Here is a 16,429-nt window from a genome sequence, read left to right as displayed (position 1 = left end):
AAAAAGGGTAAAAAGCTAAAATGTAAAACTGCTAAAAGATAAAAGGTAAACCATTGAGGAGAGTGGCATATATAGTCATACAAAAGGTAAAATGTCTAAAAACAGGTAAGAATGTCTAAAGCAGCAAATATAGCGATGTATGGCCAAGGTCTAAGGGTTGAGCTACTTACCTGGCAGGGGAGATACCATGATCACGAAGATAGGGAAAATATGTCCGGGGCCTAAGGATGTCACACTTCATGTAACGAGTGATCCCCAGGGTTTGGGATCTGTGTCTTTGCTTTTCTACTGGAAGCAGGCTTTCGGGTCACACTAAAGGTTTCTTTGGGAATTGTTACGAAGGCTGGTTGTGGAGCAAGAGGTTGGGAGTTGGATTTTCCTTCAGGGAGGAAGAGCCCGCCTGAGATGCCTTGGGCGAGCTCATGACATGCCAAGTAGAGCTTGATAAAGTTGTTTTCTTTGACTACAGCTCCCACAATTCTCCTAACCAGCCTAGCCATTGGTCAGAATCCTCCGATGTTAGAATGAGGTCACAATCTGGTCTGTATCTCTGCAAACTGAGGTGCAGTTAACAGTCAGGCTGAGCCTTCATCTGGTCAGGATGGATCTTCCTGTAAGGTCAAGTTGAGGGTTGAAAGTGGGTTATATGACCTGTTTACAGCTATGGTGTCATAGTGGATAGAGTGTCAGGCAGGAACTCAGGAGGCCTTCAGCAAGGATCCTAGAGGAGTGGGCAGGAGCTTAAAAATAACTTTACTCTAAAAAGCTTCAAGGGCGCCTGGTACTAATAGTCAGCTACCCATTTTCTTTAAAATGCTCTGGAAATTCTTAATTCCTTATTTTCAGTTAAGGTATTGATAGGGAGCCAGGTAGGTGGGACTCGTCAGCCTGGGAAGGCAGCCCATCTAGGAGAAGGAAAACTCCAATTCCAAACCTCCACTGCCTTGTGGCTGTATCTACCAATGGAAAAGGCTTCAGGAGTCAACCTTGAGGCAAAATCCAGAGCCGGAGTCCCGTGTTGTTCTGCCAACTCCTGCGACATCGCTGGAACCAGTTGCATTGGCTCTTGCCTTTCCATTGGACTATTTCAGTGATGTGGAGAGGGGGGATTTGCTGCTTGGATAACAGCCTATCCTCCATATTATTTTACCCATACTTTGTGCTCTGGAGAGGACACTCCAGCTTTGCATACAGCATTGAAGCCCTCCATACAGAGCATGTTACCATAGTCTCTCGAGACTGAAGGATGCCTATGAATCTCTTATTGTTCTCTTTTAGCAATTCTTGTGTTGTTTTTATTGTTTTAAAAAACTTAGAGCTACTTTTGATTTTATTTCTGTTTTATTTTGCAAATGATTGTCATTATCATGGTTTTTGCTGCTGGGGTTTTGTTGTTTATGCTGTGTTTTATGATTTTTTTTTGTTTTTATGGATTTATCTTTGTGCTGTAAACTGCCCATAGAACCTTGGCTATTAGATAGCATAGAGATATAACAAGTAAATAAATAAATTCTTGAGAAACCATACAGACCTCTGAGAGAGTGATTCCCAATGATCTGGGCTCTGAACAAGACATCTGATGTTTATAAGTATTCATAACTAAAAACGTGAATCTTTCAGCCTTTTAAAGAAATCCCTAATTTCACCTTGCACCAAAATTTCTCAGCAGAAGATTCCTTCCCAACAAGAAATCTTTTGGGTTATATTTTATGTTTCATTGTCTTTTTTCTTTCTTTTTTACTCAGAAGAAACATCAATCTGCACAGAATTATTACAATTTAGGTGCAAAATAGCATTTTCCCTTCACAAGAGTCCTAGAAAGGTCATTGAATCATGCAAAAATTGTTAGTTTCTTAAACGGGAAAGAAAGAAAGGAAGGGAGGGAGGAAGGGAGAAAGGGAGAAAGAGAGAGAGAGAGAGAGAGAGAGAGAGAAAGAAAGAAAGAAAAGAAACAAAGAAACAAAGAAACAAAGAAACAAACAAAGAAACAAACAAAGAAACAAACAAAGAAAGAAAAAGAAAGAAAATGGGACAAGAAAAACTTAGATCTTGTTTATGTGGAAACCTGAGAAATGTCACTGATGCAGGGTAAAAAAATCTTGGAAAGAAATCTCACCATGATGAGACTTGGAAAATTGCCAAGGATGATATTTTATTCAAATATTCTCCATAACATGGCTTAGGTCTTGTCTTGAGGCAGACCATGGGTCCATACAACTCCTCAGTGTCTGCACCTGACTAGCAGAATCTCTCCTTCTCTCAGATACATTCTTCAGGCCAAACTGCATAATGCTAGTGATTAAATCCTGGGTAACCTATCACAGAGGTATTACAGATCTTCCACTAATCTGTCCAGGAGGTTGCAGTTTTCTTTTGCCTCTAAGCAGGGATGCACGAGTTTCTCCTGAGAATTTTATTGAAATTATTGTTTTTCTTTCCACTTCCTCAGATAATTTGCCCATAAAGATACCCCCCCCCCATATCGGCTTCAGATCTTGTTTTCCGGGGAAACATGTCGATGCTGTCTTCTCAAGGACCAAAACAATGAATGGACATCATTGGTTTCCCATCCCCAACCACTGTCACCTTTTCCTGCCATGGTTGTGAGTTAGCTTCCTTCCTTCCAGGATGGCTCAGGAAAGCATCTAACCTCTTATTTCTGTCACTGTGTAGGAAAAACATATGCAACTGTTTGTTCATTTAATATTAACAAGTCATTGTGTCTGAGTCCCAAGCCCCAGGTCTGAGTCCCCAGAAAAAAAAAAGGGAGGGATGTGTTCAAGTCATGAGTGAGTCATTGAAAACAACAACCCCAAGTTGAGTCCAAGTCAATAAATACTCAACTCCCAAACAAACTGCACCAGGGCGCAGAGTGCTGTCCTCTGAAGAGGCCCATGGCCACAGAGACTGGTGAAACGTTAGGAAGAACAACCTTCAGAACACGGCCAAAGAGCCCGAAAAACCCACAACAACCATTAGATCCCGGCCGTGAAAGCCTTTGTGAATACATTGAGTCCAATTCACCAGTGTGACTTAACAGTGAGTTCCGTGACTTGAGCCTCCATCCCTGGTCCCTTACTTAGTAAGTTATGAAAGAAACATCTAATGCCCAAATCCGATTATTAAAAGAACAGGGGGGGGATCACTTTCTTTCCTGAGCTTCACCTCCCTGCCCTTTAGCACTGCCTCCTACTGGGGAAAATCACACACAGGATTACCATTAATGATACCAATTGCTGGCATGCTGACATTTGCCAGTGTGGGATAGCGAAGCAGGCCAGTTCAGCTTGTGAATCTGCCAAATATTCCAAATAGTTAAGGTTTTCTGTGCCAGCAGTTGTTTCTAGAGTAGTCCATTAAAATGCACTCGCATAACTAATGGATGCTTTGGGGACGCCTGTGAAATGTGAGGGGTTAACTTGAATTGATGCAGTACAACTGGCAGCCTTGATAAACTGGCGAGTCCAAAACGTTCTCACTCTGAAAGACAATCCTCCTGGGCATTTCAGCCAATCTCTTTCTCATATATATTGTATTTAGATTGCTGGAGTCTAATGGTGCCAGATTATTTTCTCCTTCTCTGTAACTGACACACACACAAGAAAAAGAGACCAAAAACAAAGAAAATGCAAACGAACACAGCCAAATCAAAGTGGCTAAAGAAGAGTTTTGCAAGCCCTTTATTATGACAGGCCTGTTCTCTGCTTTTTGTGCATATTTTCCTTAGGTTTGCAAACATCAGAAGTAGTACACACACGTCACAGAAGTGCTACCTTGCAAAGCACGGCAACATTGAGTTGATAGTCAAAAACGTAGGCATGCTTTAGCTTGGAGAAAATAAGGAATTAGGAAGTTTTACAAGTGTAAATCTAATTGGTAGTCCCAGCTAGAGTAGATCCACACAATCATTGTGTTCTCCATAAGTATTGTAGCGAACAGCCCTGCCCTCACCTGTCCGTCACAGCTGAGGAGTGGAGAAGGAGCCAATGAGTGGACGGAAGGCAGTGCCAAAGGGGTAGGGGGCTGGATATAAAAGGCTGGTGTATGGAGTATGAGGGAAATACTGTGAGATTCTGTGAGTGAGAGAGATTCTGGTAGTGAGAGACTGTGTGAAACTTAAGAGTGAACTGAGAGTGAGATAGAGATCTGTGAGGACGCTGAATGGAACAGAGAGTTGATAGAGCTTTAAAGTTCAAGTAAAACTGATTCAGATTCAAGTGATTAGCAACCTGTGATTAACCTACTGTATATTAATCAGATGTTAACCTCCCTGATCCAATAAATGAGTTAAGTTTCACAAGTACACATGTCTCCTTGAGTGAATGGTATTGAGACAGCAATGTCATTAATGTTCCTTTTTGAAGGCACACAAAATAATTTAAAAATGGTGGTGGGGTGAGAGACCCAGTGTTTCTATTTGTTTTAGGCCAAGTAACAAGGCAACAGACACAGTTTTCTAAATTTTGCACAAATGTCGCAACTGCACAAAAATCAGTCTCAGCAATGTGAAAAATAACACTGAAACTATCCATTATTCTTATTCTCATTATTGTTTCATCTCCAGGAATCTAGGCATGTGACTGCCATTGCTTTTTGGACTGGAACTACCAGAATTCACCAGTAATACCCACCCACACCCAAATCCTTGTTGATGCAACCCAAAAACAGTAGTTTAAAGAAGGGCCTTTCTCACCTCTATGTGGATCTCCATGACTATTATGTTGGCCTTCCAAGAAGGAGAAAGTGGTCCTGGGGGTACCTGGGGGTGGTGCCAGGTTTCATGGGAGTCCCAAGAGATCATGGAACAGGTAAACTCATTGCCTATTAGGCTTGATAGAGAGATTCATGATTCCTTGAGACTTTCATGAACAGTTGTCACTCCCAGGCACAACTGGGAACTGTTTCCTTCATCTTGAATGACCAGTATAATGGCTAGAGGCTCACAAGGAGGTGAGAAAAAAGTCCTCTCGAAGCTACCGTTTTGAGAATTTCTGGCAGTTGCAGTCCAAATGAAATGAAAACTCCATTCCTACTTGCAGCAAGACGAAAGCTCATTATTTCATTCAGTGGTGCAAGGACCATTTGAGTCAGGCTTTGCATCCCTATTGAGGAGAAAAAGGCAGTTCTGGAGCAAATGCAAGAAATATTTCCCCCCTCAGGAAAAACAGTTCTAGATTCACCTTTTCACCCAAGCCATGGAAAAAAAAACAGACCTTGAAACTATTAAAGAGATCAAGGAAATATCACATGATGACACACACTGCTCTACTTCTGTGGAACTGTTTCCTTTCTGGATGGAATGTCTGCATCTGATCCCTTCTTTCTTCCAGAATATGGGGAGGAGAGTTTACGGCTTTTAATTTTATTGGAAGAATGTTTAGGTTCTGTCTCGGCGTACATTGCCATGTCTCTTGGGCCATTTTCACTCATCATTGAGTGGGGTGCTATGGATGAAGAGAGCCTAGAAGTTTTGATTTAATACTTTTATTCAAATCATAAAACACAGCAGAGTAAAAAGACTGATTCAATCTCCTTCTCTCTCTCTCTCTCTCTCCTCCTGCCTTTCTCTCTTTTAGGTGTGTTCCCATATGCGTTTGAAAGGTTTCATTTCTCTCTTAGTCAATTCAAAATACCTGATTGTTCCTTCTCGTTGTCTTCAAAACTCTGTAGCTTATATTAATGCGTAGCTACGGATGTACATAATGAGAGGCTGTAGTCATAAATCCTCTCAACTTCCAGGTTCGTAGCCCATCATTCAAGCAAGATACACAGTCCTTTCACATTATAATTTTCTTGGCCCTTCAGCCCCTAAAGAGTTCATTAAATGGGCACATTTTTAAAAATTTCTGGTTCCAACAGTCAAATGAGTACTTTAACATTTAGAAAGATGATGAAGGTGACAGCCTTGGCTTAAGTTCTTAGAAATTTTAATGGTGCGCCGGCCTGCCGAGAAACCTAGCCTACTGAACTGGAAGACCTTTCTCCTTAATCTGAGATGTGTGGTGCTTGTTTTTGCTTCCTTCAGATAAAAACAGACAGAAGATTTAAAGAGCAGCCATGATGGGGCCTCCATTCGTGTCATGTACCTGCCTATGCAATTTGACTATGAAACATATGAGCTGGAACTAATTTTCTCTTCAGAATTCCCCTTTGCAGATTTTGGTGTCAAGCTGAATATTCTCCAGATATTTTCCCCTGTGCATTCTGAATTAATTTCCAGCTGCTAGATATGGTTCCCAGTAATGGCTGTTTTAACCGCCTCACACTCAACAAGATTTGATAGTTATCATGTGGTGACATTTAATAAAAGATAGCACTAACAGCTGACCTGCTATTCTACTACTGTATTTGGAATGTACTTTAGATCTGAATGGCTCCAAACCCTGTGGAACTGAATTAAGCTGATTAGAACAAATCTGAGAGATATTGAGGGGGACCACAATTGATGTGGTCTTCCTCTGAAGACTCCTGAATAGAGATGGGCACAAACCACCTTTTTGGTGATTCATGCTGGTTCATTTAGTGTCTGAACAGATGTTTTGTGCTTCAAAGCCCCACCCCTGTGCAAAAGGATGTCAGCCAATGTGTCTCCAAGATTTGGCACTTCCCTCTTAAAAAAAAAACAAAAAACAAAAACAAACTTCATATAAGGCAGTGGTTCCCAACCTTGGGTCCCCAGCTGTTCTTGGACTCAAACTCCCAGAAATCCTGGCCAGCACAGCTAGTGGAAAGGGCTTCTGGAAGTTTTAGTTCAAGAACATCTGGAGACTCAAGATTAGAACCCACTGATATAAGGAAAACACAAGGATGAGGAGAGGGAAGGGAGAAGAATGTAGTATTCGAACATTAAGAGCTCTAGTTTCTGATGAAGGTTTTACCTTAACTATCCAGTCTCAAAGGTCTGACATAGGTTAAATGGCACTGCCCTATTCTTGTGGCTCAGAAGGGAGAGTTATGTATGCAGCGATTGGTACATGATTGCCCATCCATCTCTTGTTGGGATGGAGAATCAGCAATCCTCCAGATGTTTTTCAATCAGAACTCCACCCCCCCCCCATCCTTGAATGGAATTCAACAATACTGTATTTTGAAGGCCATAGGATCTCCATCACTGATCTTCATAAATCCATGAGGACATGTATTTTTGTCTCAATGAATTCTGGTTCTGGGGCATTGTAGTGTGACCTCTTAAGACATATTGGGTGTTTGAAGATTTAGTGCATTGTCATAGTAGATTAATTTTAAATAAACGGTCATCAGTTTTATCATATTTATTATTCTTACATGTGTCATCTCACACATTAATTCATAAATAGTTACTGTTATTAACAAGTATCCGTGCAAAGCACTCTGCAGTTAAACAGATGCCCTTTCAGTTCTGTCAGGCAGATTTTGAATTTAGAGTTCTCAAAGCAATGTGCTGCACTAAATAGACAATTGGAAGTCAAAACTGAAATAAGTTTAGTGTGATACTTTGACATCAGTTTCACCAGAACACTCCAAACCAAATGATGAAAAACAACCAACCAAGAGTTTGCAACTGAGTGAGTGATATAGATGCCTTCAATTCTATGATTAATGTGAGCAATATACTTGGACAGAATTGATACTGTTGAGAATAGTAAATACAGAGGCTATTTCAGACTGCTGCTCTTTTGCTAAAATAAACCTTGGACTAACCAATCTATTCACAGTTCCCAAATCTCTAACGTGTTCAGTATATTGCCTTCTGGCAATGTATCTTTGAAAAAACATGTTTCAGAAAAGACCCATTGAACAAATTTAGTTAAGTGAGTATCATCATTCTTTTAACACAAAGGATCAGAGAGCATTTCTGCTTCTCTACTACAGAACTAAAACTCTGTGAAAAGCAAGGTCAAGGCAAAGGATAATGTCTTTTTTTCAGAAGTACCCCTCCATTTGGACTTTGTGAGGAATGTAGTATTTACATGTTTGTAAACAAAATAACTTGATTCATCTCTCCTGGACTAATGTGAGGATTGGAGTTCAGCTAACCATCAGATATTACACTACACTGAATCCTTCATCTCAAGATCTGGAAATCTAAATTGCCAAATTCTACATTTTGCATATTCTGGAGTTCGATTCTAGATCGACATGATAGTGTATCGATTCAATTTCCCATATCCTATTAGGGTGTCCCAAGTATACTGCCCCTCGTATCCAACTTTTAGAACCAATTTTAAAAAACAAATCAGGCCTCTCTGAAGCTGATAAAGTTTATTTTATGTTGAGTGACTCTCTACAGGATGTATCTGCGAGCGTAGCATCCTTTCTACACTATGTTACAATCCTGTGCAACAAAGACCAGCAAACTGCACTCCTCTTTTAATTTTCCTTTTATACGTTGTCTTGTCTATGCCAATAAAGGTCTGATTGATTGATTGATTGATTGATAGTGCAGGGAAAATAAATTGTGGATAAAACAAGCAAAATGAACACAGAACAAAAATATATTTGCTGGCCTCTACTTTCCAAATATTCCCAATGTGGTGTAGTGGATAAAATGAAGGACTAGGACTCTGGAGAAGAAAGGTTAGAATCCCGACTTGGCCATGGAAACCCACTGGGGGAACAAAACTGGTAAAAACCACTCCCTAAATATCTCTCTAACTTTGAAAGCCTTAATTAGAGTTGCTATAAGTCAGTACCGACTTGATGGCACATATCAACCAACCAACCCTCCAAATATTGTTGTTTAGTCATTAAGTCATGTCCGACTCTTAGTGACCCCATGGACTAGAGCACACCAGGCCGTCCTGTCTTCCACCAACTCCCGGAGTTTTGTTAAATTCATGTTGGTCCCTTTGGTGACACTGTCCAGTCATCTCGTCCTCTGACACAGAGTCAAAGCAGAATGTCTGCTACAACTGTGCCAGATTTGGTGCTTATCTGAAGCCCAGTTTAAAAGTCACAGTGGTACCTCGCAAGACGATTTTAATTCATTCCGCAAAAATTGTCGTCTTGTGAAAAAATCGTCTTGCGAGGTTCCCTATGCATCGATCTAAAAAAAAAAAGCCTTGTGAAGCATCAGTCGCAAAAAAAAAATGTCTTGCAAAGCATCGGTCTAAAAAAAAAGTCTTGTGAAACACGGTCATAGAAATAAGTCTTGCGAGGCACCATAGTGTTCACAAAAACCAATCTTGCGGGTTTTTCATCTCACGAGATAATCGTCTAGTGAGGCACCACTGTATATTGTTCTTTTTTGTTTGGGATGCCATTTTTGAATTGCCTTGTAGCGTCTTGATTTGCCCTGCCAACACAAGCTCATTCCTGCATGAAATGCCTGTAGCAAGTTTTTATTTTATTTTATTTTGGAAAATCCATTGTAATCCATGTTCCAAATGTTTGCAGCTAGGTAGTGCTACCGTTATGACTGCAGCTCTTGAAACTGGACTGGGAATCCATTTCCATATAGTTAACAGTAAATTAAAAGCAGTGGTGCCCTGTCTGAACTGAGGAAAGAGTCAGCGAGTCAGCCAAGCTGCTGCATCCAGAAGTGCCTGAATACATAAATGCTTTGCAGTCTTATATCAGCTGAAGCCAATACTGATGAAAGTAGACCAACATAAAGGAGGGAAGAAATCACATTTTGCTGTGACCTTGAGAGTATTTCAGAGGAAGTAAAGTTTGGGTTGTTTTACTGCACAAGCAAAATAGGTTTTGGGACACACCACCTTGAAAAATGCTGCTGGTGAAGTGCTTCTTTATATCTGCTGGATGATTATATAGCAAGGGCATTTGAGGTGCTCTGTGGTTTATTAAGGTCACCTTAGTTCAGGGTAATTTATGGCAATTTGGGGGCTAATGCAGCAGTCTGATGTGAACTATTCTGAGAACCGGTTTGTCTTATTAATTGCCCTTTATGGCAGAAATCTGTCTGCAAGTTCTGATGTGCTTGAATAATCAATTTAAAATCCATAATTTGGCCAAGCAATCCATATTCATCACCAGCACTCACTGATTGAAAAAAAAAAAACCAAGCATAGTATTTATGTCATCACAGTAACTTTCTAGACTGTGTAAATTTTGTGAGTCTAAAAAGCTAGCAAATTTGTTAAAAAGGTTTCCCCCCCCCCTCGATACAGGTGCAGCAAATATTTCTTGAGACAGATATTGCTTTGTGATGTCAATCAACCAACGATCAAAATTGCATTATTTCTCTTGCTGAACCTTTGTGTTGCCTTGAATCAGATTTAATATTATTTCGTTCCCATGGTTGGTATTACTCCTCATTGTGAAGGAGGGATTTTCAACTAATATTTTGCCCTCACTTATCCTGGCTACCAAGTAATTCTATTAGCTATGGGGAGTCATGTGGTTTTGTTTATGTATATCTGCAACATCATCTCACGGGACGTAGAATTACAGCATCAGCAATCAGGTTACATGGATTATTGCAGCCAATGTTATTAACCATGGACAAATGAAGGAGAGGACAGTGAGGGCAAAGAAGTAAAAGAGAAGTGTCATCAAGCAGAACAGCCATGAAACAACTCAAATATCAAGCAAATAACCCCATGGCAATTTAAAGACTAACACATCTTATTAGTCATTGGCCTTTTGTAACCTGTAGCTTCAGATAAAACAGAATCTACCGAGACTGGAAAAGAAATGAGATCATATACACAGGATGAGGGGGCTCATTACTCCAAGGTGGACAACTTGAGTGGGTCTGGATCTAACTTCAGTCCCCAAGTCCATCCCAAGCTGCTCCTTTTCACACCACATGGTGCTGAAATTCTGTGGCACAGCAGCAACTAAAATTATTTAAACACCCATTTTTCCAAGAAGCTGCAGTTTTAAGCTTTTAAAGCTAAAATGAGGCAGATAAGGACCATATTGTGTTTTTAGAGGAAAACAGTGCTTCCTGGAGGTTTCCGGGATTGTGATTTTCCTCTCTAGAATCTGATTCAAAGTTTCTCCCCTGTCTTGTTTCAGTGCAAAAGTCTGATCCATTTCACTGGTATGATGCCAGGTGTGGCAATTATGGTTCTGAGGGACACCCCCCCAAAAAAACTTCAAGGGTCCACCTGCAGACCACAAGTAACCTATCCTGAGCTTTCACCTTGTGTAGAAAAGAAGATGCAATATCACTTAATCTATTACTGTAGGTGTGCTACTAGTGTCTTTCAGAAGCAGAGGTGCTGAATTACAAGTTTTACTTTACTACACCTCAGCTATAGATGTCCAGCATGCCTTTGCAAAGGTTGAACAGTTGTTGATATCTCACAATACCCCAATAACAAGACAGGTGGTTCTTTTTTTAACAATGGTCAACAGCAGATAGGAGATCCGATACCCCAGTGTTGCTCGTTTTTCTGCTGCCAATCATTCAGTTTCTTGAATGGAAGAGAGCTCTGGCTGTCACAAACCTGGATAATGTTAGTTCCATCAACTAGAAGAATTTCTTCAAAACTTCTACATTTATGAATTATGAAATATATGGTACACACTTGCAGTGGTGTAGTGGGTCTAAAGCTTGCAGGGTCAAAGACTAGACCTCCTTCACTATCCAAAAGCATATTTTTCTTTCCCCCTCCCACCTTAACTTCCCTGTTCCTTCTGAGTTTAGTTCCTTGCAATACCTGGAAGGTTTTAATTTTATCACATTGACCTTTCCTGCATTTGCATTTCTAAATATTCTAATATAAAAGTGTTATGTACTAATGGTAGTCTTTGAAGTGTCTCTCTTTAACACACATGCATGCATGCATGCACGCACGCACGTGCTCGCGCACGCACACACCCCAAAAACCCATTGTTGTTGATGTGTGCCATCAAGTGGGGACTGACTTTTAGCAACTCTAATTAGGGCTTTCAAGGTAGGTGAGACATTTAAGAAGTGGTTTTACCAGCTTCGCTCCCGCAGTGAGTTTCAATAGCTGAGCAGGGATTTTAATCCAGGCCTCCTGATCCCAGAGTCCTATCTACTACTCCACAATGGGTATCCCCAGGGTTTGCTAAATCCTTCTCCTACCAAAAGGTTTCAGTGCCTTGGATTTTGAGTCAAAATTGAAATGTGGAGCACATTCATGATCTCACCAGTGTCAGAAACAACAGCCTGACCCTCTCTCTCTCTCTCTCTCTCTCTCTCTCTCGTTATTCCTCCTCTATCCTCTGTGTATATTAAAAGCAGTTCTGAATAACTCACACCAGAGCTGACTGTATTTTCAGGAAAAGCAATGGTGGTCCTCCCAGCTTATAACTTGCAAAGAGCGAGGAACTGACAAGTACCAAATGTAAGGCATTATTATGATAATTACCCAGCTATCTCTGACATATTCTTTCCATTTGAGATGCGCTGTACACTTCAGTGAGAATAGGAGCTGACCTTTCTGGGGGATAATTACCATTATGGATACAGGTGGCATTTTCCATCATCTTCCTTTCCTCCCTTCCACAATTCCAACAGACTCCACAGATCACCCTTGGGCTTCCTACCACTGTCATGTTCTTCAATATGTCACGGAGGCCAGGATTCTTCCCATCATCTGGCCCCTTCCTGCTTAAAAGGACCGTGGTGCTCCTTAATTTCTTTGTCAATCAACACTCGGCTTTTTTTTTTGTCTTCCTGTGTTCACTGCCAGCGATATGAGACAGTCAAAGAAATTGAATTACGTTAGAGGCTGCCATCAGGAGGCTTTTTTTAAAAAAAAAATGCTAGCTCGCTCTGTCTCTCTCCCTCTTGAAATGAAGTTTCTTACATTGCTCATTAGATGATAAGTGAATATAGAAAAACCGTTGAGCAAAAGGTAATTCCTAGTGTGAGGAAGTGGGCTGCAGCGCGGGTTTCACATTTATGAATGCAAACTAGGCTTGGCTTCCCGCAGGGATGTTTTGTCGGTTCTTTTATCTCCACAACCAAAGTTCAGTCCAACTTCCCAAGTCAAGGACCATAAAATTATTCCTTTTAAAGAACACTCAATTGCCTTTGGTAAAGATGGAGACCTTCCTTTCTCAGCCCGCGAGTTTGTATAAGGGAATAAAATGAGTTCTTTTATTATTGTGACAGGATTTTCCTACGGGCCGCATCCTACCTTTTCCAACTGGCCAAATATGTTCAACTCTTTAGAGTCTGAAATGAAAATCCTTGCTGACTCAGGTGGAAATAATGAATTGGCCACAATATAGTGTGTGACTAACAGACGTTTCCTCATGAGATCTCGATTTCCAGACAATGAACAAAGCCCACCAAAGATTCCTTCACAAATTAAGGGGCGAGGAGGGGGGAGGAAACAGAGGGGCTGGAGTGACTCTTGAATCTAACTAAGATAAAGGACACATCCCCGTCCTGCATCACGAGATGTTGCTGATTATTTCTGTCATAATTCCAAGACATCTTGCTGCCTGAGGCAGAAAAACAAGATGGCATCCTTCCCCATTCTGTGTCCAGATGCTCACTGGAGTAGCAGCTGAAACATCCTTTAGTACTTCCAATGGTAGAAGATGTTCTTTGACTAGAGTTGCTGGTTCCCAAGGCTGAAGTCTCTGGGAACTGCCATGCTTAAGGCAGGGAGAAAAAGCTTAGGGCAAGTGGTGCTGGAGGCGCAGGGACTTCTATTTGTGGCTGAAAGGAGGCACCCATCTTCACCCATTCCCAGCTGGCACCAGGGCTGAGTGGCTGCATGCAATGGTATGTATGTTCTGTTTCCTTACAACGTTGGTGTAGCAAGATGCCAGGAATGTGGGGGAGAGCGGATGGGCCTCTTATGCGATATGAAGGGAGGCAGGGAGCAGAGCCGTGTGTGGTCATGTTCACACTCAGCTGCCCCAGAGGTCATTCTGCCCCCCCTTTACCTCCTTTGCTCCTGTGACTTTACAAAGACCCAACCACTGGTTGTAAGTCTAGCCTGAAATCTCAGAGAATGCAGTGCTGCTGACCTGAGGCCAGTGGCACAATTTAGGGGGCTTAGGGCAGATCCATCTTTAAAAGAGGGGAAAGGGTCTGTGGGCTCAAATATAATATCAGGGGAATTGGCACAACTGTCCATAGCACTTGACATCTAAGTTGGATGCCTCATTCTGCCTATTCGTAGGAATGGCCTTGGTTGTATCACGATAACAACGGATATCTCAGGAATTTTGTTTCTAACCATGTGCAGCTACTTTCCTTTACTACCATTTTCTTGTCCCCAGCTATCCTGTTGCCAATGACCTTCTAATCCCTCATTCCTCTGAAAATGCCAGCTTTGGATCCTCGAACCCAGCTACAACTCCCTTCTTTGTTGCCCTTGTTGTTTGGGCGCCAGGAGCTCCAACCTGGTAACATCTTTGGGCTCAGGACTGGGAAAAGGTGCTCCGGGTTATTCTTTTCCTTCTCAAAAGTTCCAGAGCAGACTGACGATCCAATGTAATAGAGTGAAGCAAAACTCTTTAAGTAGCACCATGAAAAGGCTGGATTTGATGATGACTGAAACATCATGATGGCTTGCCTATTAGGGTGCGGGCGCATATTACACTCTAATTGCTGTTAGCCAGCTCACTGCAACTCATCTCTGTGTGTGTTTAAGAGAGATGACTATACATGTGCATATATAAATGCCATCTTTTATTGTTGGCTTCATTCGCTATTGTCTTCTCCTCAACAACCACAACAAGCACTGCCTACCACTGCAGAAATTGCTACCTGCATATTATTGTCTCTAAAGGTAGAGCAGCATCTGGATTCCTCTCTAGAATGCAAAGAATCTCAGGATGACATTCATCCCAAAATTGAATTCTTGTCCATTATTCACCTGTTGCTGCTCCTCTAGGCCTACACTGCCTCTACTAGCCCTCTAATGATAATAGATAGATAGATAGATAGATAGATAGATAGATAGATAGATAGATAGATAGATAGATAGATAGATAGATAGATAGATAGATAGATAGATAGATAGATAGAGAGAGAGAGAGAGAGAGAGAGAGAGAGAGAGAGAGACAGACAGACAGACAGACAGACAGACAGACAGACAGACAGACAGACAGACAGACAGACAGACAGACAGACAGATTTATAAATAGATAAGGAGAACTTCAACAAACCTGATCTGTATTAACTGTGTTGATCTAATTCACTATATAGGGAAATATTTAATCATTTTGTTTTTAAAATAAAAGCATGAATCCATGCTAGGTTTATCAAGGTGGCTTGGGATACATAAGATTAAGGATGTACTGAATACCTGCAGGTTTCCTTGGTGATGACAAAAAAGAATATATATATGCCACTCTTGTTATCAACAGCAGCTTTAGCAAATTCACAGAAAAAGTCTCAAACATTTTTTTTGGGGGGGGAGAGACAGAATCTTCTAGATCTTATTCAATGGGTGAGAACGCCTTTGGAATCTCTTACTCTCACCCACAAGACCAAAATAACTAAGGATTTGCCTCCCTGCTAAAGACTCAAATGTGGTGATAGCATGGCCGAGCATGTTTTTAATAGGGAAGGGGCAGAAGTGATTAACCATAGTGATAGAATGGCAGAGTATCATCTGAATGAGTTCTCAATAGAAGTTGTACAGCTTTATTATAATGGTAAACTTGCCACCAAGGGTTGAAAGGATGAAACAAAGCAGAGGTCACTGTGTTCCAAAGGGACAAAGAACAGCTGTAATTTGATAAGACTTTTTTAAAAAAAACAACAACAACCAAACACATGACATGACATTTTCTCATTTGCGTTCTCTCTACTCTCAATTAACCAAGGTCTCGTACCCTTCATATTTGATTCTTGTTAATTATGTTTTGAGTGGTCTTCTTCCAAATAAAACTGCTGAAGGGGGCTCAGCAGTGGGGAAAGAAACAACAGTTGAATCAAGATAAAGGCTTTCAGGCCCTTGTTGTCAATCCAGTGGTTGTCAGATCCTAGATCCATGACCTGTCAGTTCCATTCCATAAACATCTAGAGATGTGACCTGAATTTTTTTTAAATGCCATGGGCCCTTTTCTCTTGATCTACCATTTCATCTCACCTCTGCTTCCGCTGTTGTGATAAGCAGGTGTTCCTCACAACAGCCTCTAACAGCCTCTTCCCCAAGGAAGGACAGTTCAAAAATGCATAGCAGCTGGAGATGTGCATGTCTAGCTGACGGACATGAGTTGACAAGAAAGCCACCTCCAGATGCTTTGTACTGCAGGTGGTTTAGCTTAAAACAGTGGTTAAACGGCAATACTGCAGTCAAGATTCTGCTCACAACGTAAGTTGGAGGCTGATGGGCTCAAGGTTGACTCAAGCTTCCATCCTTCCATGGTCAGCAAACTGTTTACCAAGCTCACCGAGGTAGCAATGTGTCATCTGCATAATTAAATTGTAAACTGCTATAAGTGAAATGAGGTGGTATGTAAGCAGCACACATTGCTTTGGGAAAATGTACTCCTCCCTAGTTACTGTGAGGATTGCACCTGATCTCAAAAGAAGCCA

General features: G+C 41.2%; 1 protein-coding gene across 6 annotated transcripts in view; it reads left to right on the top strand.

Annotated features, from left to right (window-relative positions):
• The window catches only part of KIRREL3 (kirre like nephrin family adhesion molecule 3), an 846,407-nt gene that overhangs the window by 359,304 nt on the left and 470,674 nt on the right, over positions 1-16,429 (top strand). The window lies entirely within an intron of this gene.

This window comes from Pogona vitticeps, chromosome 8 (assembly GCF_051106095.1).
Source record: "Pogona vitticeps strain Pit_001003342236 chromosome 8, PviZW2.1, whole genome shotgun sequence".
Taxonomy (NCBI): domain Eukaryota; kingdom Metazoa; phylum Chordata; class Lepidosauria; order Squamata; family Agamidae; genus Pogona; species Pogona vitticeps.
Note: the sequence above shows the minus strand (reverse complement) of the source record. Positions and strands in the feature narration are given on the sequence as shown.